This window comes from Jaculus jaculus, chromosome 1, assembly GCF_020740685.1.
Source record: "Jaculus jaculus isolate mJacJac1 chromosome 1, mJacJac1.mat.Y.cur, whole genome shotgun sequence".
Taxonomy (NCBI): domain Eukaryota; kingdom Metazoa; phylum Chordata; class Mammalia; order Rodentia; family Dipodidae; genus Jaculus; species Jaculus jaculus.
In genome coordinates this window covers 22,109,979-22,136,561 of record NC_059102.1, presented here as the reverse complement: position 1 = coordinate 22,136,561, position 26,583 = coordinate 22,109,979, and the positions used below count along the sequence as shown (strand labels likewise).

Below are 26,583 nucleotides of genomic sequence, written 5' to 3'. Positions count from 1 at the left end.
CTACTTTTGTGACCTGTGTGTGTGAGAGAGAGGGACCCAGTAGGTTACTTGCATAAGCATGGTGGGGACTGTTTACAAAAGCATGAACAACTTACCAGAGGCTACACCACTAAGAAAATGTCTCCTCCAGCCAGGCATAGTGACCACGCCTTTAAGCCCAGCACTGGAGTGGCAGAGGTAGGAGGATCACTATAAGTTTGAGGCCAGAATAAGACTACATAGTAAATTCCAGGTCAAGTCTGGGCTAGAGCGAGACCCTACCTTGAAAAACCAAAAAAAAAAAAAAAAAAAAAAAAAAAAGGCTCCCCCTTGTTCCCTGTGATCCCCTCTCCTCTCTGTGAGAGAATGTTGACATTCCCAGTCTTGTGCAGATCCTGTCAGGTAACCATAGCTGTGGTGACTTCATGAGCACAAAGGCCACGTCAGATTCCATACAGAGTTCCACAGCACTCTCCTCTTTTTCTGGCTCTATTTCTACCCCCGCTTCCACCATGTTAAGTAGGAAGCAGTGGCACGTGTCCCACGTACAGCTGTCACCTCATAGTTCCTGACTAGTGGTTGATTTTGCTCCCCAAGGGAATCTGGAAATGTGTCAGTTGTCACAAATGAGAGAAGGGGTCCCATTGGCAGCCAGTGGGTAGAGGCCCAGATATTGATAAGCATCCTACAATGTACAAGTCAGTCACACAATAGAGAATTATCTGACCCAAGATATCATAATGCCAGAGATGCAAAGATTCTGATCTGAGCCAGATGTGGTGGAGCACGCCTTTAGACTATGGAGGCACAGATAGGATCGCCGTGAGTTCGAGGCCACCCTGAGACTCCATAGTGAATTCCAGGTCAGCCTGGACTACAGTGAGACCCTACCTCAAAAAAAAAAGCAAAAAAGAGATTCTGATCTAATGAGACACATTCTGCATATGAAGAACTCAAGACCCAAAAAGATGAGACACTCAGTCCAGGCATGATTGTACTCTGGAGGCCAAGGCAGAAAGATGGACACATGTTCAAGGCCATCATGGTCTACATAGTGAACTCCAGGTGGACTGGGATGCATAGAATAAAACCCTGTCTCCAAAAACAAACAAACTTAAAAATAGACATATGCTCAGGCTGTATCCAAGTCGATGGCTAAGTCCCGGTGAGATTGCCCACTGAAGCCTTTCTCCCATGTTCTGACCATAATGCCAAACAGCTGGGCACCAGAGGACCACTTGCTACAAGGGATGAGTTCAGTGGGAAAGGCTGTGCTGGTGCAGGAGTCCAAGGAAACCAAGAGCAAATAAGTTGCACCTATTGCTCTTTAGTTTATACACATCTCTGATTAAGCACCCAGGAAGCTTCCAGAAGATTAGGAGTACAAATCAAAGAAAACTTTTAAAAAATATTTTATTGGGCTGGAGAGATGGCTTAGAGGTTAAGTGCTTGCCTATGAAGACGAAGGACCCTGGTTCGAGGCTTGATTCCCCAGGACCCACGTTAGCCAGATACACAAGGGGGCGCAAGCATCTGGCGTTCATTTGCAGTGGCTAGAGGCCTGGTGCACCCATTCTCTCTCTCTCTCTCTCTCTCTCTCTGTCATTCTCAAATAAAATGAAAAAAAAAATTTTATTTATTTATTTGAAAGAGAGAAAGAGAAAGAGGCAGAGAAAGAAAGAGTCATTGCAAACGAACTCTAGACAAATGCATCCCCTTGTGCATCTGACTTATGTGGATCTTGGGGAATCGAACCGGGGATCTTAGGTTTCTCAGGCAAACACCGTAACTGCTAAACCATTTCCCCAGCCTAAAGAAAACTTTCTAATAACTAAATACTCAAGTTAAAAAGAATGATAAAGAGCTGGGCATGGTGGTGCATGCCTTTAATCCCAGCATTTGGGAGGCAGAGGTAGGAGGATAGCTGTGAGTTTGAGGCCATCCTGAGATGACATAATTCCAGGTAAGTCAGGGCTAGAATGAGACCCTACCTTGAGAAAACAAAACAAAACAAAACAAAACAAAACAAAAAGAATGATAAGGTCATATAGGTCAAGGTCAAAATCAATAGAAACTGATTCTCTCTAAAGTATATTGTATTATTGTTATTACCAACAGCCACTTTTTAATATTTATTTATTTTATTCACTTACTTGAAGGAGAGGCATGGAGATAGAGAGAGAGATAATGGACATGCCAGGGCCTCCATCCACTGCAAACAAACTCCAGACCCATGTGCCACCTTGTGCATCTGGCTTATGTGGGTCCTGGGGAATCAAACCTGGGCCCTTAGGCTTTGCAGACAAGCACCTTAACTACTAAGCAAGCACTCTAACCCTACTTTTGTTTTTGCACTAAAAGATGTGCTGTGTTCAAGGAAGAAATGGACAAGAACATGACAGCGTTTACCAACATCAGGGACAAGGCATGTCTTTGACCTCACGAGAGCTTGGTATTTTCCTGCATAGTTGCTACCACAGTGCAATGCCAACCTTGCATCCATGACCAGACCCAAACCTGCCTCATTGATGAACGTCTAAGCTTAGTGAGACTTGCTTATTTTAAGCAACTGATTATACAAAATCAACTGCAGCCCAAGAACTAACTATTGGGATCTGATGTGCCCTCTGGTCATTTTCTCTTCTTCATCAGGCTGTATGGGGGACTGCCAACACTCTGGACCACACTGACAGCATCAGGATAACTAGATGTATTCTGAGGCTTCATGTATCCAGAGCAGATCCTGTGACCTTGAGATAGGTGGACAGAGGCCCCTACCTTCAGCCCAGGCCAGGGACCCATCGGCTTCTGCAGCCATCTGTGAGTTGCCTCTAGGTGGAGGCTGGTGACCTGGGTTAACACAACTCTGAAGATCAACTTTTATCTTGAAATACCAATGAAAAATTCAGCAGCCTGCTAACATTGGGCACTAATGGCTTATATTTCCATTGCAACTGCTTTCTGAGATGGATCACTCCCTTTGAGATTTTCATGAGTTTGGCCCAGAAAGCAGATACTTGAGGCATTAAACATACAGGAGCTTGGGACGCCAAGAAAACAGTAGGTTCTATTTAAGGATCTGACTGTCACTGGCAGCTAAGTATGTTGGGGAAGTGAATGATATTTGACTATATCAACCCTGCCCCCTGCTATTGTGTGGGTAATCAGAAACTATGAACAGATCCCAAGGGCTTCTGCTTGAGTTTGAACAGGGGTGTTAGCCTCAGCGATAAGCAAGGTGTTGGACAGGATTTCCCAGGTTCTGAGGGAGCATAAAACAAAGAAGGATTGATTTTTCAAGTAATTTTTAATATATTTAATTTGTTTATTGGAGAGAGAGGAAGAGAGAGAAAGAGAGAATGGGCATGCTAGGGCCTCTAGCCACTGCAAAGGAATCCCATATACATGGGCCATCTTGTGCATCTGGCTTACATGGGTCCTAGGGAATCAATCTTGGGTCCTTCGGCTTCACAGGGAAGCACGTAAACTACTAAGCCATCTTTCCAGTCCGAGGATTAACTTTTGTTTGTTTGTTTGTTTTTCAAGGTAGGGTCTTTCTCTAGCCCAGGCTGACCTGGAATTCATTCTGTAGTCTCAGGGTGGTCTCAAATTTGCTGCGATCCTCCTACCTCTGCCTCCCAAGTGCTGGGATTAAAGGCGTGCTCCACCATGCCCAGTTAGGATTGACTTTTTAATTCTGCCCAATCATTGTATTAAATTATGCATAAATTGTCAATGGACAAACACTACCAGTTGATAAAAGAAAGAATATTTTATCATTCCAATACACACAGAGGCAGACTCTCAGAAAGGGAAGTTCCTTAGAAACCTGCCATGTTATCTTTAGTTCTTTTGTCACACCGTGCTGGGGGGGGGGGGGGCAGGCGGAAGTCTGCAGTCCATGTGGTTGCATGGGTGTTAAGGAATTCTTGGATGGAGGTGACTGCAGAGGATTTATGAGACTCAGCTGAATAAAAAGATATTCCAGGACAAGAGCAAACTGGGGAACAGTCACACTTTCCCCTCTGTAATGTCATACTCAACTGCTTGTCTAAGTACCCGTCCCTTCCACTGGACTGTGGGTTCCTTGAGAGCAACTGTGCCTTGTTGCTGAGTCCCAGGGCTAATTAGACGTGGAGCAGGGATCAGTGGCGTAGGGAGGGGCCACTGAAGGAGAAAGCACCCCAGGCACAGCGATGCTTCCCAGACCCATGAAACCTGAGCAGCAGAGGGGCACCTCTTCTCTGACACACGGCTCTAGTCCACACTGTTCTGCCGGGCGAGTGGTACTCCTACCCTATCCTGCAGATCCGCTTTGAGCATCAGCCCGTAACATACTTAAATGTGCCCTAAGGGAAGCTTGCTAAAGGTAGAGCGACTGTAAGGTGCCTGGGTCCCTGTGGGCAGAAGTTCAGCTCTTCTTCTGTCTAGGTCCCTATACTGTACAGGCCCTGGAGGGAACAGGGTGTGTGAGGCAGGGGATGGAGGGTGAGGGCAGGGAAAGCTAGCCTCAATCTGCTGCCTGGTCCCCTAGTTTCCATAGCAAAGTCCAATGTTCCCGTTTTCCCAGGCCCTTGTGCCTCAGAGCCGCCTTTTGGAATTGATTCAACAAACAAACAAATAATGGTGTTACCAGCAGCAGCTCTCAGAGTTCCCATCCACAGCAACCACCCCTTCTCTACAGAGAAACGCCAGCCCATAGGGAGAGGGATGGCTCAGCCTTTCAAGAGTTATTTAGGGTGTTTCTCTGGCCACCTTGGTTTCTGGCAAGAAGTGGAAGCCTGGTGCACAGCCACATTCCTGCCCTGGGCATGGCGGGAGAGAAGGCAGAGCTTCCTAAGAACATGGGGTGAGGCAGGAGGATGGATGGGGAAGTGAGGAAAGAGGACCTGCCTCCCCTCCCCTCCCCCTCCCATCTCTCCTGCCCCTCCCCCTCCCTCCTCCTCCCTCCTCCTCTTGCTTCTCCTCCAGCTGCTGCCGAAGCCGCACCAATAGTGATGGCATGCTTTCACTATTAGCACGTTCATGACACCCCGGAGCCCATCTCACATATGAAATCCTACTAGGAGTTGGAGAACTGGATTCCATCCACATGGGATTAGCAAGGCTACACAGGTTTTAGGAACCAAGTGGTGCCAATGAACTTCCCTCTTCTGAGCTGAGGGCTTTGGGCAGTTGCCTTGGGGTGTAACTTGCTATTGGGTCTTTGGACATGCTCTTCTTGGTGTAGGGTTTTCCAGTATAGCCGCCCAGTTCCTTTCACAAGGCCCAGTCCTCTGAGTCCCCCCCCCCCCCCACCGCCCGACCCCCATCAAATGTGGAGTTTCCAAATCCAGAATTCAAATGGTAAAAGGCTTGTGCACTTTAAATACTCTGTCCTCTTCCATCTTTTCACAATGCCTGTCTCCCTAGAGCATCATTGGCTGGAATAACCTATGGCCCCTGGGAGGTCTCTCTATGCACTGTGCTTGGAGAGCAATGGGCAGAGATTGACTATGGATAGGGGAGTAGGAGGGAGGCCTCAGCACAGAAAGAAGAGATGGTGAAGGGGTTCATAGAGGCTGGGGCACAGGATGTACCTCCACTGGGAAGGTGGGAGGCAATTAGAGATCCTTTCTTTCAGGAGCCTCAGGCACTGCCTTTCCTTTCTTCCTGTAGGCTTAGCCTTCCAACCACCTCCCAGGCACTGGCTTTGTCTGGAAAAAATGCTAACCAGCTCTTAACAAGTGCAGCTGCTAGCATCCTGGCCTGAAAATAAGACTGTGCCAGAACATGACGTTCCTGGGGCAGGACGAGTGGGCAGCTTGGGGAGCACGCATGAACAGTCAAGGAACAGAGCATGAGAGCATCCACAGACCCTCAGCCCCTGGCTCACCTGGCCACCTTCTGTTCTCAGAACTTCCTCAGCAGACAGTAGAGCTCTGGGCGGGTTCATCACAAAGGCCGCATGTTTGGGATTTGGGGAGAAAGAATACAGAGAATTGTGGCCTCAGGAGGGACATAGCTCCTGAGAAAGGTCAAGGGAGTCCCCAGGAAAGTGACCGTCACACTGTGGACAATGCAGGGGAGAGGGGTGCTGAAGGTGCTTTGGTGGAGATGGAGTGGACCAGCTCCTCTTCTTGGGCCACTGTGAAGGGGAGGGAGGTACACAGCTCTCTCCTGCCATGTGCTTTGCTGGGGATCAAGAGTAGCACTGAAGTGGCCACTCAGTTTTAGGGACAACTTAGTCCAGTTCCTCCCTTTTGTTCTCAGACTCTGAGGCTCCAGGTAAGCAGGTCCCCAGGTAGACTGGTGCCAACTGAGCCCATGCTGCATTCGAGATGAAGTGGGGCATGAGGCTGTCAAATGTGTTGGTTCGGGCTGGAGAGATGGCTTAGCGGTTAAGCGCTTGCCTGTGAAGCCTAAGGACCCTGGTTCGAGGCTCGGTTCCCCAGGTCCCACATTAGCCAGATGCACAAGGGGGCGCACGCGTCTGGAGTTCGTTTGCAGAGGCTGGAAGCCCTGGCGCGCCCATTCTCTCTCTCTCCCTCTATCTGTCTTTCTCTCTGTGTCTGTCGCTCTCAAATAAATAAATAAATAAAAATTAAAAAAAAATTTTAAAAAAAGTGTGTTGGTTCACCAAAGAGCCTTTTTTTGCTTGACTTGCTCCTACCTCCTTCTAAATCAGGTCCTTTGTCCTTTTTCTCTTCCCAGAAGGGAATGGCCTATCTATCTGTATGCTGCTTCTAATGCCTGTTGCCCAATTCAGCATTCATGAGGACAGGTGGCTTTCTCAGGGTGCCTGTCCGTCCTCTGTCCCCCATGCCACACACATAGGTACATCTCAGAATCTCTAGTTTCAAAGTCATCCCATGAAATTAAAAATCACATCTATTCTACAACTGAGGAAACAAAAGTTTTGGCTATTTAAATACTCAGGATTAAAAACAGGATTGAACCATAGATCTAACTGGCCTTCTGTCCCACAATCTATTATTTTTTTTTTCTAATAAGATCGGCACAACTAGGACAGTCCCTTAGACTAAGGGCCTTCACTTAAAACCAAATGTCCCAAGACCATTTCCTGGGAGAAGAGAGGAGGAGAGGTAGCTCAGAGAGGGCTCCTAATGTATAAGTCTGGTCACACAGCACTAGGAGTCAGAGCAGGCCCAGAGAAGAAAGGCGAGTCCAAGGAGTTTCCAACAGGAAGGGAGAGATCCCTCAGCTATAGGGAAGTCAGACAGTGCAGGGATATCTATATGATTGGAATATTAAGGGGCCAAGTCAGAAGAATGCAGTAAAGCCCAAAGCCAAGAGTCTAAGGAACACTCCTGGCAGGTGGCGAGGCCACAGGCTGAAGCTGGACCTGCCTAGTGTTGAATCCAGCTCTAGCGCTCACAGGTGTGGACAAGTTACTTCCCTCTTGGTGTGCTCCTCTAAACCCAGGGTGATGCCAACCCCTCCACCTCTTAGGAGGATACGTGAGATTCACCAAAGCGAAGCACCGTGGAAGTCAGATGCAAAGTCCCTCTCAGTCCCTAAGATGACTGTGGGTAGATGAACTTGGCTCTGGAGGCAGGTGGACGGCTCACAGAGCCAGCAGATCCTGACAGATGGGGTGCAGGACCAAAAGTGTCTCAGTCTGGGCTCGGCAGCAATGTATGTTATCATCATATATCCCCACCAAGGCTGCAGCCTGGTACACGGTTGGTGCTCACGGGCTTGTGGAAAGGCCCAGTGGAGCCTGTGAGAGACTCATCATGCTCTTACCGGGCCCCTGCTTTCACGCATGTGTGGTTTGTACACTCAGTCCCTCCACAGCACCGTGGAGCAAAAGCCTGGGCTCTGAAGTGTCCAGAGGTTGTGCTTGCTTATACATTGTCCTTAACTTACAGTTTGCTTATCTGCAAAAAGTACACATGTGTGCATGTGCATCCCTGTCCTGGGGACCGAGTCCACCAGTGCAAACCACTCAGAAGAGGGCTGGGCTGGCAGAAGGCCCCTCATCATGCGGGCTGTTATGACCACCAAGTCTCCTACTTGTCAGACACTATGGGGCTCCAGGACCTGGCTGGCTAATCAGACTCTCTCTACCAGCATTGAGCTGTCAGTGCAGAACAGGCAAAAGTGTTGGAACTAGCAATCACAAGGCAACATATAGTACTCCAGAGACCCAATTGTTCTCTTGACTTGGCCAGACCCTAGGGGTGGGGTGAGTGGGAAGGAGAAAGCTCCAAGTAGAAAGGACAAAATGTGATAGGGTTATGGCCATGGTGCATGCATAAAACTAAAATTAGGGCCTGGAGAAATGGTTTAGTGGTTAAAGCACTTGCCTGTGAAGCCTAAGAACACAGGTTCAATTCTTCAGTACCCAAGTAAAGCCAGATGTACAAGGTAGTGAATGCATCTGGAATTCATTTGCAGTGAGTAGAGGCCCTGCCTTGGCCATTCTCTCTCTCTCTCTCCTCTTTCTCTCTTTTTCATAAATAAATAGTGTGTGTGTGTGTGTGTGTGTGTGTGTGTGTGTGTGTAAACTAAACCACATTCATGTGGCCAGACAGGGATGGAAAAGGGCAAGGCAGTAGGTTGGATCCAAGCCATCCAGGACACGGAGAAGGGAGGAATGTTCCCCAAACAGCAGAGAGGAATCAGGCCCAGAGGTAAGCCCCTGCAAGGGTTTGCCCTCTGCCTCTCAGCATAGCTCTTAAACCATGAGGGGAGCGGGATTCACTCCAGTGAGCGTGGCAGACCTGTGGCTCTCATGTTTCAAGGAAGGAGGATGAGGCTCCAGAGAGGAAGGTCTTGCAGAGTGGTAAGCAGGAAGGAGACCCCACCATCAGCAGAGACCATATGGAGCACAGAGAGAGCTATGATCTCCTCCAACCACAGCTAAGAAGCAGCAATCTAGATGCAGGCATTTGAGAACTGAGACAAGAAGGGAACTATGGGGAATGCAATGGCAATGAAGATTGTGCCCAAGGCTAGGAACAGGAAATGCTGTTGGTGTGATTATTCTTTGACCCACAACTCACAGGGGCAAATCAGTTTTTAAGAATCACAAAGAAACACGAAAGCATTCTTTCTCACTCAACTAGACACCAAAATGGAATTGTTTTCTTTTGTTTTTACATCTTACCCTCTCCTCAGCCTCTCGTAAGTCGAAAGTTCATCTACATCCCCGGTGGTTCCATCCTGGCTGGATCAACCTGGAGCCCAGTTCTCTTCTGTAGGACTAAATCCTCTGACACAAACTGTCTGCCTGACCCAAACTCAGAAAGCACCACCCGGGTGGGTCTGTGTTGGGATGATAACAGACATGGCCCATCAAACACAGATCTCAGGCAAAGTGGGAAAGAAAGGAAGAAATGAGGCGCTCGGCTCTTTTGTTCTGTATTGTCAGAGGGTGCACACAAAGGCTTGGATTGTGTCACTCAGCAGAGTCTTTGAAGGCCGTGTCTCACTTACAAATCAGATTTGATGGTGTTTTAAGCCAAAGCAGAGTGTAGCGCCCGAGACACAGTGAGCACCCAGCTTCCTTCAAGGCCAGATATGAAGCCCCTCTCAGGAGAGACGGAGCTTGGAGAAGTGTGGCTCTGCAGGCAGATGGGATGCCAATGCGGCTCAGTTCGGGCTCAGCATCCACTCACTTCCGTGTCCCCATTACTTTTCATAAGTATCCCAAGATCTTCTCAAGGGCTGGGTGTTCCAAGCCAAGGTAATGGATTATACAAAGGCCCAAAGAGTAGCTACGTCCAGGACAATTGCCATGGGGCACCAGTGAACAAACTCAGATACAGGAGCTCCATTATAAATGTCCCTAATTCTCCAAAGCTGCAGGTAGCTCATGTCTAAGAACTCCCTGTGATCTTTCATGGTATTCCACCATTCTTTTCTCTTCCCTTGGTCTTTCTCCCTCCACCTGTATTTGCCTCTCATGTGTCCCACTTTGTGTCCCCACCCCCATCCCCAATTGCTTAAATACCTGTGTCCTTGACTGTGGTGTGTGAGGAATCACATCCCATCAGCGGGTCAGCAAAGATGACAGCTGTTGGGGACCACAACCCCAGGCCGCGGATGATTGAAAAGCTCCTCTGTGGGCCTATTTGTGTGGTCTGAGCCTAGGCCTTCAGGTGCTCGGCAGTAACCCCAGAATAGGCACCCCTGGCAGCAGCAAACACTCCCAGCACAGTTTTGCAACAGCAGAGTAGGAGGAGGAAGGCTCTTTCATCAAATAATAACCAGCTAGAGATAAGGCCTGCTAGGCTGACCCGGGCCAGCCAATCACAAGTTTCCTTGGGAACACAAGGACAGGCAGATTCTGGAGCAAGTTTCAGGCCTTGTTCTAATTTAATGATGCCGGGAGGGGGAGGGGATGTCTTCTGGTCGGGATTTTCTGACTGGGGAGTGAGGCTCTGAGCTCAATAGCTTCATTCTCTGTGGGGGCAGGAGCAGGGCAGCCCGAGGGGTCATGTGGAGTTCTAGGCTCTCAGCCTGGCTGCACCTACTTTGCCAAGAGTCCTTTCTCACTACTGCTGGGAAACTGCAAAGCAAGGCTTGAGTGGGGCTCAGCAGTGCCGGGGTTGGCAGGGGTGAGCGTGGCAGACAGCAAGTGCGCAGCTGCATGACGGCGATGCAGAGGAAGCTGTGGGAACCCCAATAGCTGGCCCTCCCTTGTTAGAAGTTGTAGTGACTGCACATGACCACACAGGACTAGTTCTCCATTCTTTATGAGCTACCGTTGCTTTTTTTTTTTTTTTAAGGCTGGATGATGCTTATGGTGTAAAGGATAGGTTCTGGGTTTAGCTGGCATCATGGCTCTACGTCTTATCAGCCTCTGGCTGAGTTACCACGAGGCTAAATGCAGGCACTCCCTGGGAAGCACAGATAAATCCATAACTGGTACAATTGAAACCTAAGAGGGACCCTGGCATGGTGAATCTCTTGTCCACTTAATTGGATCTAGGGTCACCTAGAAGACACATCTCTGCACATGTCTGTGAGGTAGTTTCTAGACTAGGTTAGTGAAGTGGGCAGAGCTACCTCCCACTGACACCGCTCCAGAGCTGAGGTCCTGGCCTGAATGAAAAGGGGGAAGCTAGTCGAGCTCCATCATCTCTCTTTCTGATCCTGACTGCAGATGCCTCACGCTCCCGTCGCCATGGCTTCTCCACCACGGCAGACTGTACCTGCCAGGGGAGCCAAAACAAACCCTGCCTTCCTCGAGCTGCTTTGCTTGTATTTGTCACAGCAAGGAGAGAATACAGGCTGTGCAACGGTTCTTTGGATAGCTGGCGTGTGCCTGGCTTCCCATCGTATGTCAGCTCCTGTGGAGAGAAATGAGCTCTCGTGACCGGGAAAACTGCTGTACCACAGGCATTTCTGAGCACCGTGCTTGGGTTGGTGTCCCCATCCCAGGCAAGAAGTTCTGAACAAACATCTGATAACCACTGATGTATGTGTCCTAACCAAACAAGTGCCTTCTTCTATCTGGGCTCAACCTGCACTGCCTGAGGACCCACTGCGCACCCATTCAACCATACACACGTGTCAAATGAATGTGGAAACTAATCAGTGGGCCACAAAACCAAAAGCATCTTAGCACCAGACAGTAAATGTAGATGATCACATTGAATCAGATGTGACGACTGGGGAGTAGTGGGGACTGGGGTGAGATACATACATACACACACACACACACACATATATATATATGTATGTATACATATATATATATGTATGTATGTATATATGTATGTATCCTCCAGCTAAATATGAGGAAAATGTAGGCTTAAGCTCCCTAACATCAAGAGAGTCTGAAGATACCAGTTAATATAAAGTCTCCTGATTTTTAATTTGGCAATTATACAAAGGAAACTACTTTTCAGGTCCAGAAGCCCACACAGTTTTGCAACTGTGGGCTGCAGTTGTCCCCTTTCATGTGGACAAAATATGCACTTACAGATATGTGTTTACCAACTCCTGCACAGTGGCCAAAGGTTCTGCATGAGCCTTGACATTCCTCCCTTCTGATTGTGTGTGGGTTTATCATTTGATTCCTTGGGGTGCTATCTTCAAATGCTATCAGAGGACCCTTGTACCAGAAGTCTTAAGCAGTAAGTAAACACAGATTTCTAACTCCAGGAACCACAGGAACAGACAGAACTCAGAAACCTGCTGTTGTAGTCAAGTTCGCATCGCTGACAGAAAACACCTAACCAAGAGCAGCTTGTGGGGGGAAAAGGGTTATTTTGGCTTACAGACTCAAAGGGAAGCACAGGAAAATGATGGCATGAGCACAGGGTGGACATCACCTCCTGGCCAACATCAGGTGGACCATAGCAACAGGAGAGTATGACAAACACTGGTAAGGGGAAACTGGCTATAACCCCCATAAGCCTGCCCCCAAAAATACACCACCTCCAGGAGGCATTAATTCCCAAATCTCCATCAGCTGGGAACCTAGCATTCAGAATACCTAAGTTTATGGGGGACTCCTGACTCAAACAACCACATCTGCTTTCAGTTATTTAATTTTTATGACAGAATTGTATGTAACTGAGGCTGGCCTTGAACTTCCGATTCTCCTGCCTCTATTTCCCATGTATAGGGATTACAGATATATGTCACCATGTTTGGCTGAAATCTGCATTTTAACAGCATGCCTGTGCCCTGCACATATTCTGAAGTATATTACCATTTAAGAGTCACAGACGGGCTGGAGAGATGGCTTAGTGGTTAAGCGCTTGCCTGTGGACCCAAGTTAGCCAGATGCATAAGGGTGTGCATGCATCTGGAGTTCATTTGCAGTGGCTGAAGGCCCTGGCACATTTATTCTCTCCCTCTCTCTCCCTCTTTCTCCATCGCTCTCAAATAAATATATAAAAATTAAAAAATATAAAAAAAGAGTCACCGACTTCTGTCTATAACCATACCACACTGAACACACCAAAATCTCATCTGATCTTGGAAGCTAAACAGGGCTGGGCATGGTTAGTAGTTGGATGGGAGAATTACAGACTCTAAGCCCCAAAGGGACTTGGGTGTTAAGATAAAGCATTTCAGTGTGTTTTCAAAGCTCTGGAAAACCACTAAGCAAGACATGATTTAATTTTGTTTTAAAATAGATAGCTCCAATTAATCCTCACATACTTCAATAGAGCATTTCACATGTGGTCCAGGCACTGCCTACAGCAGAATTGTCTTGACATTCTGTGGAAGTTCTAAGTGTTAGACCCTTCCCTTCTCATTCATAATTTCTCCCTCCCTTCCTCCCTCCTTCCCTTCCTCCTTTTCTCCCTCCCTCTTCCCTCCCTCCCTCCCTTCCTTCCTTCTTCCCTTCCTTCCTTCCTTCCTTCCTATGTATTCCACAGCACACAAGTAGAGATCAGAGAACAACTTGGGTATCAGTCCTTACCTTCCATGTTATTTGACTCAGGGTCTCTCTTATTGTTTGAAAGTGTGAGCACCAGAGTAACCGTGCCAGGAGCTTCAGAGTCTCCTGACTGCCTCCCACTGCATATGTATATTAGGATTCTAAGTATGTGTGCTGTTTATGTCCAGCCTTATAAGTAGTCTGGGGATCTGAACTCTGGTCACCTGGCTTTCATAGCAAGCACGTTAACCACTGAGGAATCTTCCCCAGCCCCTCGCAGTTTGTTTTTTCTTTTCCCTCGCAATTTCTTTTACATGCTACATTCATAACAGGGAATGTTACTATGGTGCTAGGTACTGGGCTAATAACTTTATATAAAATATAGCTAAGAAGCTGGAAGAACAGATACTATTATGTCCATTTTACAGATAAATTGAGGCTTGGGAAGGTAAAACACATGATAGGAGAATTATGGTTATATTTTAACAATATTTTTTATGAGACAGAAAGAAGCAGGGAGAAAATAGGTACACTGGGGCCTCTAGCCACTGCAGATGAACTCCAGACACATGTACCACCATCTGGCTTTACATGGGTACTGGAGAATTGAACTCTGGTCCTTAGGCTTTGCAGGCAAGTGCCTTAACCACTGAGAAATCTCTGCAGCTGTGGATGTGCTTTCAAAGGAAAAAATAGTATTTTTATCTTTTAGAGATACATAATAAGAAACAATAAATAGAATTCCTGGTCACTTACCAAAATAATATTATGGTGAGGTCAATGATGAGAAAAAAAAAAAAAAACCTGCCTTGAGCTGATCATAGTTAAAGGTGGGTGGTGGGCATGTTTTGGGTTCATTATGACTCTATTCTATTTTTTAATTGCTCTATTTTTCCATAATTCATGGGAATAAAAGACTTCCTACTACGTTGTGTCTAACAGAGCTTAAGAAATATATGGTTGTGAAATAATGGCATTATTCATTGCTCGTGCCTACCTGTATTCTAGTTATTGAGTTCTCTCAAAATCCAGTAATCATGATTCAGGCCTGTCATCCCATTCTTCTGGGGGAATTGCAAGTTCAAGGCCAACCTCAGCTATGGAATATGTTCAAGACCAGCCTGAGAAACTAATGAGCCTGCTCAAAATTTACAAAAGGTAAAAAGAGGACTTTGTATATAGTTCAATGGTAGAACTCTTGCCAAGTATGTGCAAGACCCCGAGTTCAATTCCCAGTGGGGGACACAAAAAAAGCCCCTACAAAAAGCCAAACAAATCTATGTGGATTTTTACAAGTGACTTTTCAGTGTTTATAAGCCCCCTCAATATCATCATCTTTTTCTGGTCAAGGACTTGCTAATATTATCACCGTACCTAGCATGAAATCTTGAGCTTGTGTGATACTTGATGTGTGCCAAAGGGGTAGAGGCACCTCATGGGCACAGGGAATGCAGACCACCTGCACACACACCTAACCGAATGCCAAATGGGAACATCACAAGCTCTCCTCCTGGGGTTTCTCTTTGAACCCCTGAAACACCTTGATCCTGACATCTCAGACTTCCTTTCACCTCCCCCTTTAAAAAATTTGAGCCATCCCTCCAGCCCATTGCCTTTTTTTTTTGGTTTTTCGAGGTAGGATCTCACTCTAGTCCAGAGTGACCTGGAATTCACTATGGAGTCTTAGAGTGGCCTCAAACTCACAGCGATCCTCCTCACTCTGCCTCCCGAGTGCTGGGGCTAAAGCACGCCTGGCTCCATCACCTTTTTTAAATCATTGCCTTTTCTATTAGTGAACACATGTGTGCTTGCTGTAGTAGTTTCAATGTTCCTCATAGACTCATTTTTGAATACTTGGTCCCCAGCTGATGGCAACTTGGGGAAGTTGTAGAAGTTTTTGTGAGCCTTGCTGGAGGTGTTTTGTTGGAGGTGGACCATGAAATTTATTACTCCAGTCATACTGGATATTCCTAGCCAAGCACACTCTTGCTGCTTTCTCCCGCCTAATGTGACAAGATGCCTTGCCCCAGCTGTCTGTTCTGCCATGCTTTCCCTGCCATGATGAAACACCCTCTTGAATCTGTAAAAGCTGAAATAAATCCTGCTTCTGGCTGAGTGTTTTGTCCCAGCAACAAGAAGGTAGCTGCAACTCTTGCTCAAGGGTGTGTGCTTGGTCTTCCCAGCCAGGCCAAGAGTTCCCTGGAGATGGGAAAGATAATCTTCAGCTCTCTGTAGCCTCCAGAGCCAGTACAGAGCCTGGCCTTGAGAACATAGGCAGATAATTCCAGCCCTGGCAGTCACAAGGTGCCCTTTCCAGATCCCACTTCAGAGCCCCTGCTGGGAAAACATAGCTGACTGCCAGTCTCTAAGTGCTTCCTGTCTGGGTCCACCATGACACTCTGCCAAGGCCACAGTTTCCCCCAAAGCCACTCCTGCTACATTCTTGGAGTTTCCTTGGGATCTAAGGCTGCTCCTACCCACGCCTTCCTTCTCTCCTCTCTCTCTCTTTTTTCTTTACTATGCTCAGCACTGCACAATAGTCCATGTCTTACTATTGCTGCTCCCTGGCCCTGTTCCTACCAAAGTATATCCCACATAGATCACTTAACTCCTCATGCAAGTTACTTTTCTCATTGCTAAAACTGAATACCTGATGAGTGGCAACTTCTAAGGGAAGAAGGCTTTATTTTGGCTTACAATTGGAGGGAATAGATCATGGCAGGAATGGCTTGACAGCAGGAACATGAAGCAGCTTGTCACAGTCTGCAGTCAAACACCAGAAAACTAACCTGACTCCCAGCCCTAGGAGACTGGGGACAGACATGCTGATTAATCAAAACCTATCAAAACAGAAATCCAGAGGCTACAGAGAACTCAGCACTAAATCAAACTGTCAACAGACCAGCCATGGCTCAGGAAACATTGCAGGAAGAGGGGGCAAAAACCCTGTCATAGGGTGGGCAGGAGTATCCTGAGGCATGGTTCCAAGCTAACCTACAGGGACTGACTGAGGCCTTTGTGACCCCACAGTGAATACATAATCCCACTGAGGAAGGCCACCCAGGGTAACAGGAGCCAGGGTGACCACATCAAGAGCATAACCTGTTATAATTAATATAAAAATTAATATTAAAGAAACAGAAAGTGAGGTCGGGCATGGTGGCGCATGCCTTTAATCCCAACACTTGGGAGGCAGAGGTAGGAGGACCACCATGAGTTCAAGGCCACCCTGAGACTACATAGTGAATTCCAGGTCAGCTTGAGCTAGAGCAATGAGACTCTGCCTTAAAAAAAAAAAAACAAAAAACAAAAAACACCACCAGCAACAACACCAGGTAAACAACAAGAAAGTGATAAATGTTCAGCTAGCTTTTCCTTTTTATTCACTCCAGGACTCCAGCCTATGAGATGGTGCTACCCACACTTAAGGTGGGTCTTTCCACCTCAATTAACCTAATCTAGAAACTCCCTCACAGACATGCTCAGAGATTTGTCTCCTAGGTGACTTTAAGTCCAACCAAGTTGATGATTGACATTAACCACCACAATTCTCTTTAACATTGGCTCTGGAAGGGCCCACATTTGAATACTTGCTACAAGGCCTTACTATATAGTCTTGGCTGGCCTTGAACTCATAGTAATCCTCCTGATTCAATATTCAAGTGCTGGGATTACAAGTGTGAACCACCACACCTGTCTTGTTCAAATATCCTACTTTGAGGTGAATGAATTGAGGAGTCTATAGCCTTGTCCATTAGATCTGGTGGTGTGACCCTGTGTGAAACATATCTCTACCAGAGTACCTGTGTCTTCTGTTTTTGCATGTGTATGTGTGATGTGTGTGTACATGTATGTATGTGTGAGGACAGTGATTCAATATTAATAAATACAGAAGCAGGGCTGGAGAGATGGCTTAGTGGTTAAGCATTTGCCTGTGAAGCCTAAGGACCCCTGTTCGAGGCTCAATTCCCAGGACCCAGGTAAAGCTATATGCACAAAGTGGCACATGCATCTGGAGTTCATTTGCAGTGGCTGGAGGCCCTGGCACACGCCCATTCTCTCTCTCTCTCTCTCTCTCTCTCTCTCTCCTTCTCTCTCTGTTGCTTTCAAATAAATAAATAAAAATAAAAAAATTTTAAATGCAGAAGCATTTTAAAGTGGATAAAGTACTTTTACAATGCAAATATGCCCATCTAGAGTTAAAAAAAATAGTTATTTTAACAAAACTAAATAAAAAATTTAATTTAAATATACAAAATCATCATGATCATTTTCTGCAACAGGAAAAACTGGGCCTAAGGTAGGCTTTTCTTCTCATGCCTTGGGAGGCTGGCATTCATTCTTTCAGTCTGAATAGGTAAGTATTTTCTCTGTTTTATTGGTAGAAAATGGGACAGACTTCGTGGCCCTGGGCTCTAGTCCAAGAGGCAGGTCCTAGGTTCCCTCCTTAGAGTAGTACATATGGGGACAGGGATGCAAGCTGTCTCCACTCCTTCCAAGGAAAGCATCTGTGTTGCGAGCAGAGCCCACCTTGAGAGAACACATGGCAGGCACTTCCTGTCGACTCTCCTCCTCACAGCTGTCAGCCACTGCACTTTGGAAAGGCAACCTTGACATTTCCTCTCTTTCAACTTGTTCATCAGGAAGATCAAAGCCTTCTTTAAAACATACTGCCACTCAGGCCTGGAAATGGACTCTCCTGCCCATAGGAAGCCAACATCCTCATGAATATTAAATAGGTGAACCTCTGACATTTGGTGCCAACCATTCCATTTGGAGTCTAATGGTAACCATGGAGCTTCTCTATAGCCAAGGCAATACACTATAGTCACCCCCAAGTTCCCCAGCCTGTGGAATCATCTTGTTGTTTATATCCACACAACACTAACGCCAGGCCACTTACTAGCATAATCATTGTGATGGTTCATGTTGATTGTCAAGTTGACAGGACCTAGAATCACCTGTGAAGGAGAGATCACCTAGGTTAGCTTGGCCTTTGTGCAGGTCTGTGAAGGATTATCTTGAATGGGTTAATTAAGGTGGGAAGACAAACGCTGTGGGGGGGCACAAATCCAAGGGTTGGGTGTCCTGGACTGTTTGAAAAGGAGAGAGCTGTTGAGCAGCAGCGGTCAGCGTTGTCACTCTCTGCTTCCTCACCATTGGGCTGATTGTGACCGACAACTGTCACCCTTTCCTGTCATAATGGACTGTAACCTGGAACTGTTAGCTGAACTTTCTCCCTCAAGCTAGTTTTTGTCAGTTACTCTGCTTTAGCAATGAGTTGACTGGTACAGTCATGAAACAGACGAGCTGGGTTCTTCTGTTAGGAACCCATGCCTTTGGATGCTCCATCTGGTCCGGGCCTCCCCAGGGACCGCTTGTGGATCACAGCTTGGTTTACCTGACAGGGAAGTCTCCCAGGAGTCTCTCCTAGACTTGAGTGGACGCTGCTGCAGAAGGGACAGCAGACTGCACCCGGGACTGCAGCGTGTGTTACGTTGGCACTATCCACACCCCCAACCCATACACCCTGGCTCGAATATGCCACAATGTCAGATTTCAGAATCCTAGACAAAATCCCAAGTCTAGCATAGACCTCCTCATGGCCTCATCTGAGAGCCATCAGCTTCTGGACAGCAGAGGCCCAAGGTGGAGACTGCTGAGAAAGTTCTGGCAAGCAGCAGACTAACTTAGTCCATGGTCATGAGCCGCCTGGGTCTAGCATGTCACTAGATATATTTTCACTTGACAATGCCACTCCTGCCAGTCTGATTTCACTATCAGGATGCCCACTTGGGCAAACAAAAGCAAAAGAATATTCGGGAAGCAATGAGTTGGAGGAGCCTGAGAAGGACCCACTGACACTGTGATCTGTTCTTAAAGTAAGTTACAGGCCCTCAACATGTAAAATGTTAATTTCTTTCCACACTGCTCCCACTGAGCACCTCTCTCTCTTAGCCTCCTCGTTTCCCTCTGCTACACAAATCACCATAAATCACTCTATCATAATTAAGTACAGAAAAGTTGGACATTGTGGCACACACCTTTAATCCCAGCACTTGGGAGGCAGAGGTAGGAGGATCACCATGAGCTCGAGGCCACTCTGAGACTATATAGTTGAATTCCAGGTCAGCCTCAGCTAGAGTGACACCTCCCCCATTACCTCGAAAAACCAAAACAAAACAACAACAACAAAGAAAACAAAAATTACAGAAAGAAGAGCTAGGGAGATGGCTCAGTTGCTGCACAATTTGCTGACTTGGGATCCTCAGGACCCAGGCAAAAGCTCAAAGCTATCATGGGCATCTCTATCTGCACTCCCAGTGTGCCTGTGGCAAGAAAGGAGGCAGAGAATGGAGAATTTCCCAGAAGTGATGAACAACAAAAAGACAGCCGGATTGGGTTTCTAATAGTTTTCTGAATATAGTTTTGCTCTGAAGTGCGGGGGCAGGAGGCTGACATTGCCTGAATAAGTACTGTGTTTATAACACAAGATAACTTCTCTTCTGTGACCAAGAGTGTCCTCAGCCAGCTGAGGTTAGAGGGGGAGTGTCTAGCATTGTGCAGGTATCAGGACCCACAGGATGAAGTGAAGTGGGAGCTGACGCCCATAGGAAGTGTAAAAGAGGGCTCAGGAGAGAAGTGCTGAAGGATCACAGGCCCTGGTGTAAAGATGCTCAGTTTCACCCTGAACCCTGCGACCTTGGACACTCTTCTCCGCCTACTCCATGTTTCTATATCAGCATCAGTAATTCCTGGCCTAAAAGACCTCTCAGGTGCCAAATTCTGTGTGATGCAGCCTGGAAAGACGGCCTGGAAAATAAAGTACATGCCACACAGGAGTGAAGACCTGAGGTTAAATGCCCAGATCCCACATAAAGCCAGGCATGGTGGAGCAAGTGACTGTTACCCCAACATTCCTACAGCAGAATGGGACATCAAAAGACGGGAGAATCCAGAGAAGTTCACAGGCCAGATAGCCTGGCACACACAATGGCCAGTACCAGTAGACCTGCCTCAAGGTGGAAGGTGAGGACCAGTATTTGAGGCAGTCCCCTGGCCTCCCTATGTACACCATGGCATGCATGTCTGCCCTCCTACACACGAACACACACGCAGCATGCTCCTCCCTTACTCCCTCAAGGCCACCCTGACACCTCAGTACAGAACATAACTATGGCGTGTAAACTGTGCTTTTTTTTTTTTTGCAATACAGGAGGGTCCATTAAACTTAAAGTTTGATTCCTTAGACCAAATTCAGAGAGGGGTGAAGGAACATAGAAGAGCTCAGGCATTTCTCCATTCCTCACCACCTAAATCTAGAGCTTTCTGTCCACTGCACCCTCTCTGTTGGGGCCACCTCCTCCCAGAGCTCAACCATTGGTTGTCCTCATTCTTCTCTTGCTCAAGTGGTTTGTCTGATTGCCATGAAGTTCAAAGCCTATCAGGCTCCTAAAGTTAGCAAGAGACCTTGACTTCCAGCCCTTTAGCCTGCCACAGGCAGAAGCCAACAAGACTTGCATCTTGAGCAACTTCTCCCTCATCATGCTGGTCCCAACCACCAAAGATGGATTGAGCCAGGGAAAGACAAGAGTTCAAGACACACATTGAGCAATGTTCCCTTGTCTTGCAATCGCAGATGGCCAGGAAAAGTTGAAGGCTCCTCGCCTTCACCCCACCATCTGCCCATTTGCACACAAGGAGAACTGTATGGCAGGAGTCCGGTGGCTTTTGGAACCACAAATAGTCTGGATCAATTTGTTCTGAAGGGTTGTTGGGTAACCACACTGGCTCTTCCCTCATTGCCAGGCCATGAGGCTCCCTGCTGACTCACAGCATGTACAGCCAGCCAAAAACACCAGTCCCTCAAAGATAAGGAACTGAGATGTACAAAACTCATTTTATCTAAATGACCATATCCATTTGTAATTAAGGTGACAGAGCATGAGGAAAACCATTATCTCATCACTAATAATTCCCAGGTCTTTTCAATACCCTTTCTTTCAAAACATGTCATCCTACCACCAGACTGACATGTGTTGCTAACATTATTTGAGTGATGGATGACAGATGAAATTATATATATATATATATTGAGGTAAGGTCTTGCTCTAGCCGAGGCTGACCTGGTATTTACCATGCAGTCTCAGGCTGACCTTGAACTCACAGCTGTCCTCCTACCTCAGCCTGGGACTAAAGGTGTGCACCACTACTTCTGACCAAAATGATCCCTAAATCAAAGAATATGACAGTGTCAGTTTGACAGTTTTGCTTACTATTTTGAAAACAAACACTTTGTTTTTGTGGAATCTGTAAAGATATTTAAATTCATAGTATGTAGACTATAAAAGTAGTAAAAACAAAACCCCAAAAGATTCAATAAGTAAGTGGGCAAATAAACTGAAGAACCAATTCTCAGTAAGGAAGTTCATCAAGAAGCTAAAATTAGAACAAACATATGGTCCAGCTACACTACTTCTGGGTATATACCTGAAGAGTTCAAAGTTGGCATACCATGGAGAAGCTGCACACTAAAGTTTATTGCAGCAGTACTCACAGTAGCTAAGTTATGGAATCAGCCTAAAAAAGATGGCTTATATATGGAGTTTTAGTCAATCATAAAGAAGAATGAAATTATGTCATTTTCTGGAAAAATGGATAGAACTGGAGCTCATGGTATTAATGAAAAAGAAGGTTGAACAAGATGGCGGTCTCCACAGGAGTTAAAGCTCCTCTTAATTTTCACTTATCGGAAGAACTGGGAGAATGCCAATAAGGGGTGCGCAATGATACGGTTAGCTGGGACCTAGAAGATGATGAAGACATGACAAGTACAAGGTGGACAGGCATGATTATCGGACCACCAAGGACAAACTATGAAAGTAGAATATATAGACTGAAAATAAAATGTGGACCTGAATACCCAGGAGCTCCTCCATCAGTTAGATTTGTAACAAAAATTAATATGAATGGAATAAATAATTCCAGTGGAATTCTTTTATTATTATTACAATTATTATTACAGAGAATAGCAATGTTAACAAAATGGCAAAATTCATATAGCATTAAAGCTGTACTTCAAGAGCTAAGATATCTAATGATGTCCAAAGAAAATATGAAGCTTCCCTAGCCATCAGGACAGACGTTCAACAATTAATCTTAGTGGCTCTCAAACTTGTTTTAAATCAACATTCTACTTATATTAATGTCTTGATTAAACATCACAATGCAAAAATATCCACACTTAAGTAAAAGAGTTCCAACTGGTAAACATGACCTAGACATTTGTAAGAATATATTTAATATATGTACACCCATTATGTTCTCAGGTAACAAGAGGAAAAATGCAGCATAATTTTTCTTTCTCTCTTTAAAGCACTGTCATTTAAACATGAACTTGGCATATTCAAGATACCAAATTCAGGTCTACAAGATGAAAGTGTTGCAAGAAGTCTTAGATGGCAGTGGGATCCTGTGCTTCTGAAAAGGAAATCGCAAGAAGGAAAATCAAATGGTAGCTTTATCCATCTTGCTCAGACAGCTGCAGTTGAACTTGTTTAAAGTGGCAGGTACCATAAATATTATCACAAACTGTGCTAATTTTTGAAGTGGTATGCTTGCTGACTACCAGTAGTATCAAAAATAGGTTCAGAATTGCTTCAATACCTGTATTTATAATAAAAAGATGTATTGCATTTCTGTTACAAGATGTTCTTGTTTGGTACATGTAGCAGATATGATAAATATTTGTTTACAGTCTTTGTTTAATAAACTATGCATTTAGGTTTGAAATGAAATCAATGAAAAGGAAATAGGTGTATGGATGTGTATTTTGAGGTCATAGTTAGTCTTAAAATATAAATAAATGTGGAACATATCCTCAGGGTAAAAAAGAATATAAATGTATCATATATTTTTATATATATATACATATATATACATATATATATATATATATATATATATATGGAGAGAGAGAGAGGAGAAAGAGAGAAGAAAGGGTAATGGGCATGGGATGAGCAACAAGATATACATGTATAAAAATATTATAATGAAACCTATCATTTTGTTTAATGATTATACACTAATTTTAAAAATGCATAAAAGGTGTGTAGATCCATAGTCTCAAAAATCCTGTAACTAAAAATCAAAAAGTTTATACCAACACTAATATTTATTGAGCACTTACATTCACAGGCACTGTGCTGTGGGTTTGACACACAAAGCATCTAGCACAGTCTTTGACTTGGAGACGTGAGTTGGCCACTGTGCTAGCCCATTTTGTGTTGATGTGACAAAATACTTGAGGCTGGGTATTGTATAAAGAAAAGTGTTTTGTTATTATTAGCACCAAGCTCTGACCTAAGTAAAGAGGTTCATTCAGCTCACAGTTTGGAAGCTGAAAGTTCAAGACCAGGTGATCCCATCTGCTCCGCCTCTGAGGGTCTCCTAGCTGCATCACAGCATGGCCGAGAAATAGGAAAGGAAGCAGCCACTTTCAGGAGGGACCGACTATGTAAGATGGCCTCACTTGCTCACAACAGTTTCCCCAAGAGCTCCCACACAAAAACAGCATTAAGTCCTTCTGAAAGCAGCATCCTCAAAGACCTAATAACACCTGTTCTTAAAGGTTCCATCAGGCAAGGTAACTACACCAAAAACAGTGTCCAGCACATGCACCTCTGATAAAAAGCCACCTGCTGGTCACAGACATCACTGCCTGGGATCTGGAGGCAGAGAAGTCGCGTGGCCTAAATAAAAACTGGTGGTTGGAAACTCCCACTGAAATAAATATTTGAAATAAAGTCTTGGCTGGATGAAGGACATTGTTGAGAATGTGGCCCCAAGAAGGTCGAATATCTGAGCCGATAATTTGTCACAAAGCAGAGAGAAATCGAGGGCAGGTGAGAGTGATAATGAGACTTGATCAAATGTCATTCACCAGTCAAGAATCAGTTTGGAGGGTAGACAGGGCAAGGCACAGAAAACCCTCAAGTTGTAGCTCAAACAACTATAGGTAACAGTTCATCATTTATCAAGATTTCAATAAGGATCACTGAAGCAACTGCCATGGAAGCCACCACTCACCTCTGTTTCCACAATACAGCATCTTCTGTTTCTGGAGTTTTGTCTTCTTGATTTTAAAAAAGCTGAAATGTTTTATGCATCAGACCCACATTCCAAGGAAGAGAGAGAGAAGTGTAAATGTAAAAGACCTCTCTTTAAGCTATTTTCTTTTTATTTGCGAACACCTCCTCAGGTATCCTCACACCAGGCCTAACCACATGGGCTCCCTAGCTGCAAGGGAACAGTATTCTGTACATGGCAAGCTCCATGGGAGAAAGGCGAGAGAAAAATGGTTTAAATAGACTTCCCTGGACCAATAGCATCTGGTGCACGATCATCACATAATAATTACATAAAGAACAAGCTTCAATTGATTTTATCTGGATATACGATAAGAGGCTAGTTTCCTGGCCTCAATGAACATACAACATAAAACATGACCTTGTTTAACCTTTTAAAAAAATAAGGTTTTAAACAAAAATAGTTTTTCAATGAATATTGACTACAAATCTATGCATCTTTCATATATCTTGTTGCTGTTTGTTGTTTCTTTTTGAGACAGGGTCTCAAACTTGCAATTGTTTTGCCTCAGCCTCCCAAGTGCAGGGATCATGAATGTGCAACAGCACACAGCTAAGAATACAGCTTCTAGAACAATTGTATTCATACTTCGTGGTAATTGTCTCCGAATGGTGAAATTATAGGTACTTTTCTCTGTGCAACCTGGCTTTTTTTGGTTTGGTCTTTACCTTTTTATTTTTCTATACCAGAAGTATAGTAGGTAAACAAAATATTCTTAAGAATATTCGTGGTTGTCCATGGTATACGGTCATGAAACAGAAGTATATATGTGTTCACATTTCCACAAATCTATATGAAAAAAGCAAGTCTGGAGAATTGCCTCCAAATGCTACAAATATAGATTATTATTTTCATTTTCTCCCTCAGTTTTTTGGTGTTTTCCAAGTCTGTCTGTCAGTCTTGTCTATTTCTCTATCATCTATCTATTTATCTATCATCTGAAACAAATAACATTCAAGAGTGAAGCAACTGTCCTTGATTTTATTGGAACAAACTGAAAAATAGGTATTGGGAACAATGAGAGAGGAGGTGAGAAAGGGGAGAGAGGAGACTAAGAGAGAGAGAATTCCACTAAGGAACAGGCCCTGTTTTGTTAAGACCAAACAGGGCACAGTAAAATTTTGACACACTCTCCCTGCTCCCCATTCCACTCTGTTTCCTTTCTCCAAAGGCATTTTTCACTGAGAAACACAAAACCCCCTTAACATTCTTCAGGAGATTCTCAAGTCTGGAGCTCAGAGCCACAGATAGAGAGCTGTTTGTTCTTGTGGAGAGTCCGCTGTGAAATGTGGCTCATTGTCTCAGCAAACATGGCCACAGGAAGGGGCACTTTCAAGGTGCCTTTGTTTTCATGTGGCTGAGAAGCTGGGGAACAGCAGCCATTCCCTAATCCTCCCTCTCCCTTCTCTTCCCCCCCACTCCCTCCCCGCCATTCAGTAAACATTCTGCTGTCTCCCAGAAAACAAGAGGTTAGCTACATTTCTCTTAAATTTATAGAACCAAAGTCATAATCCAAACAGGCAGGCAAATTAACAGTGTGGCTAAAGGATCTCCTCAGGACTAGCCTCAGAAGGTGAGACCTGTTCCTTAGGTATTTGTGCATTGACTCACTCATTGTCTCTGCAATAGCACCTGGCGTGGGGATGCAGTGAGACTAGGCAGGTTAAACTTCCTTCAGAGAGTGGGCCTCAGTAGTGAATATCAGAAAGTGATCTCAGAATATGCCAACATGCTATAAGGGATATAAAGCAGTGTGGATTCTAGAGTCACAAAGAGGAAAGCAGGCAGTCAGGAAAGGGTCTCTGAGAAGGTGACATTTAACACGAGACTTGAATGGTGTGAAGGAGGGCACCATAAGGTCAGGCAGGGCACAGGCAGGCATCAGTAGAGTGCTGGAGGGGCAAGGGTCAGAGGCAGGACCAGAGAGGTAGTGTAGGTGCACAGGGACTGAGAAGCTGTAGGGACAATCTTGGATTCAGGAGCAAGTGGCTTCTATGGGGCACTGGGGAGCAGACGCAACAGGTCGCAAGCAGCCATGCTCCTACCCAGCAGCTCTGAATTTTCAGTCCTGCCACAGGGGCGTGTAACAGGCTGGGTTTAAAGAT

The 26,583-nt window shown here is 45.4% G+C and overlaps 1 pseudogene; it reads left to right on the top strand.

Moving 5' to 3' along the window:
- The first annotated feature begins 22,034 nt into the window (after window positions 1–22,034).
- On the top strand, window positions 22,035–22,460 carry LOC101612075 (annotated as a pseudogene).
- The last annotated feature ends 4,123 nt before the right edge of the window (window positions 22,461–26,583 follow it).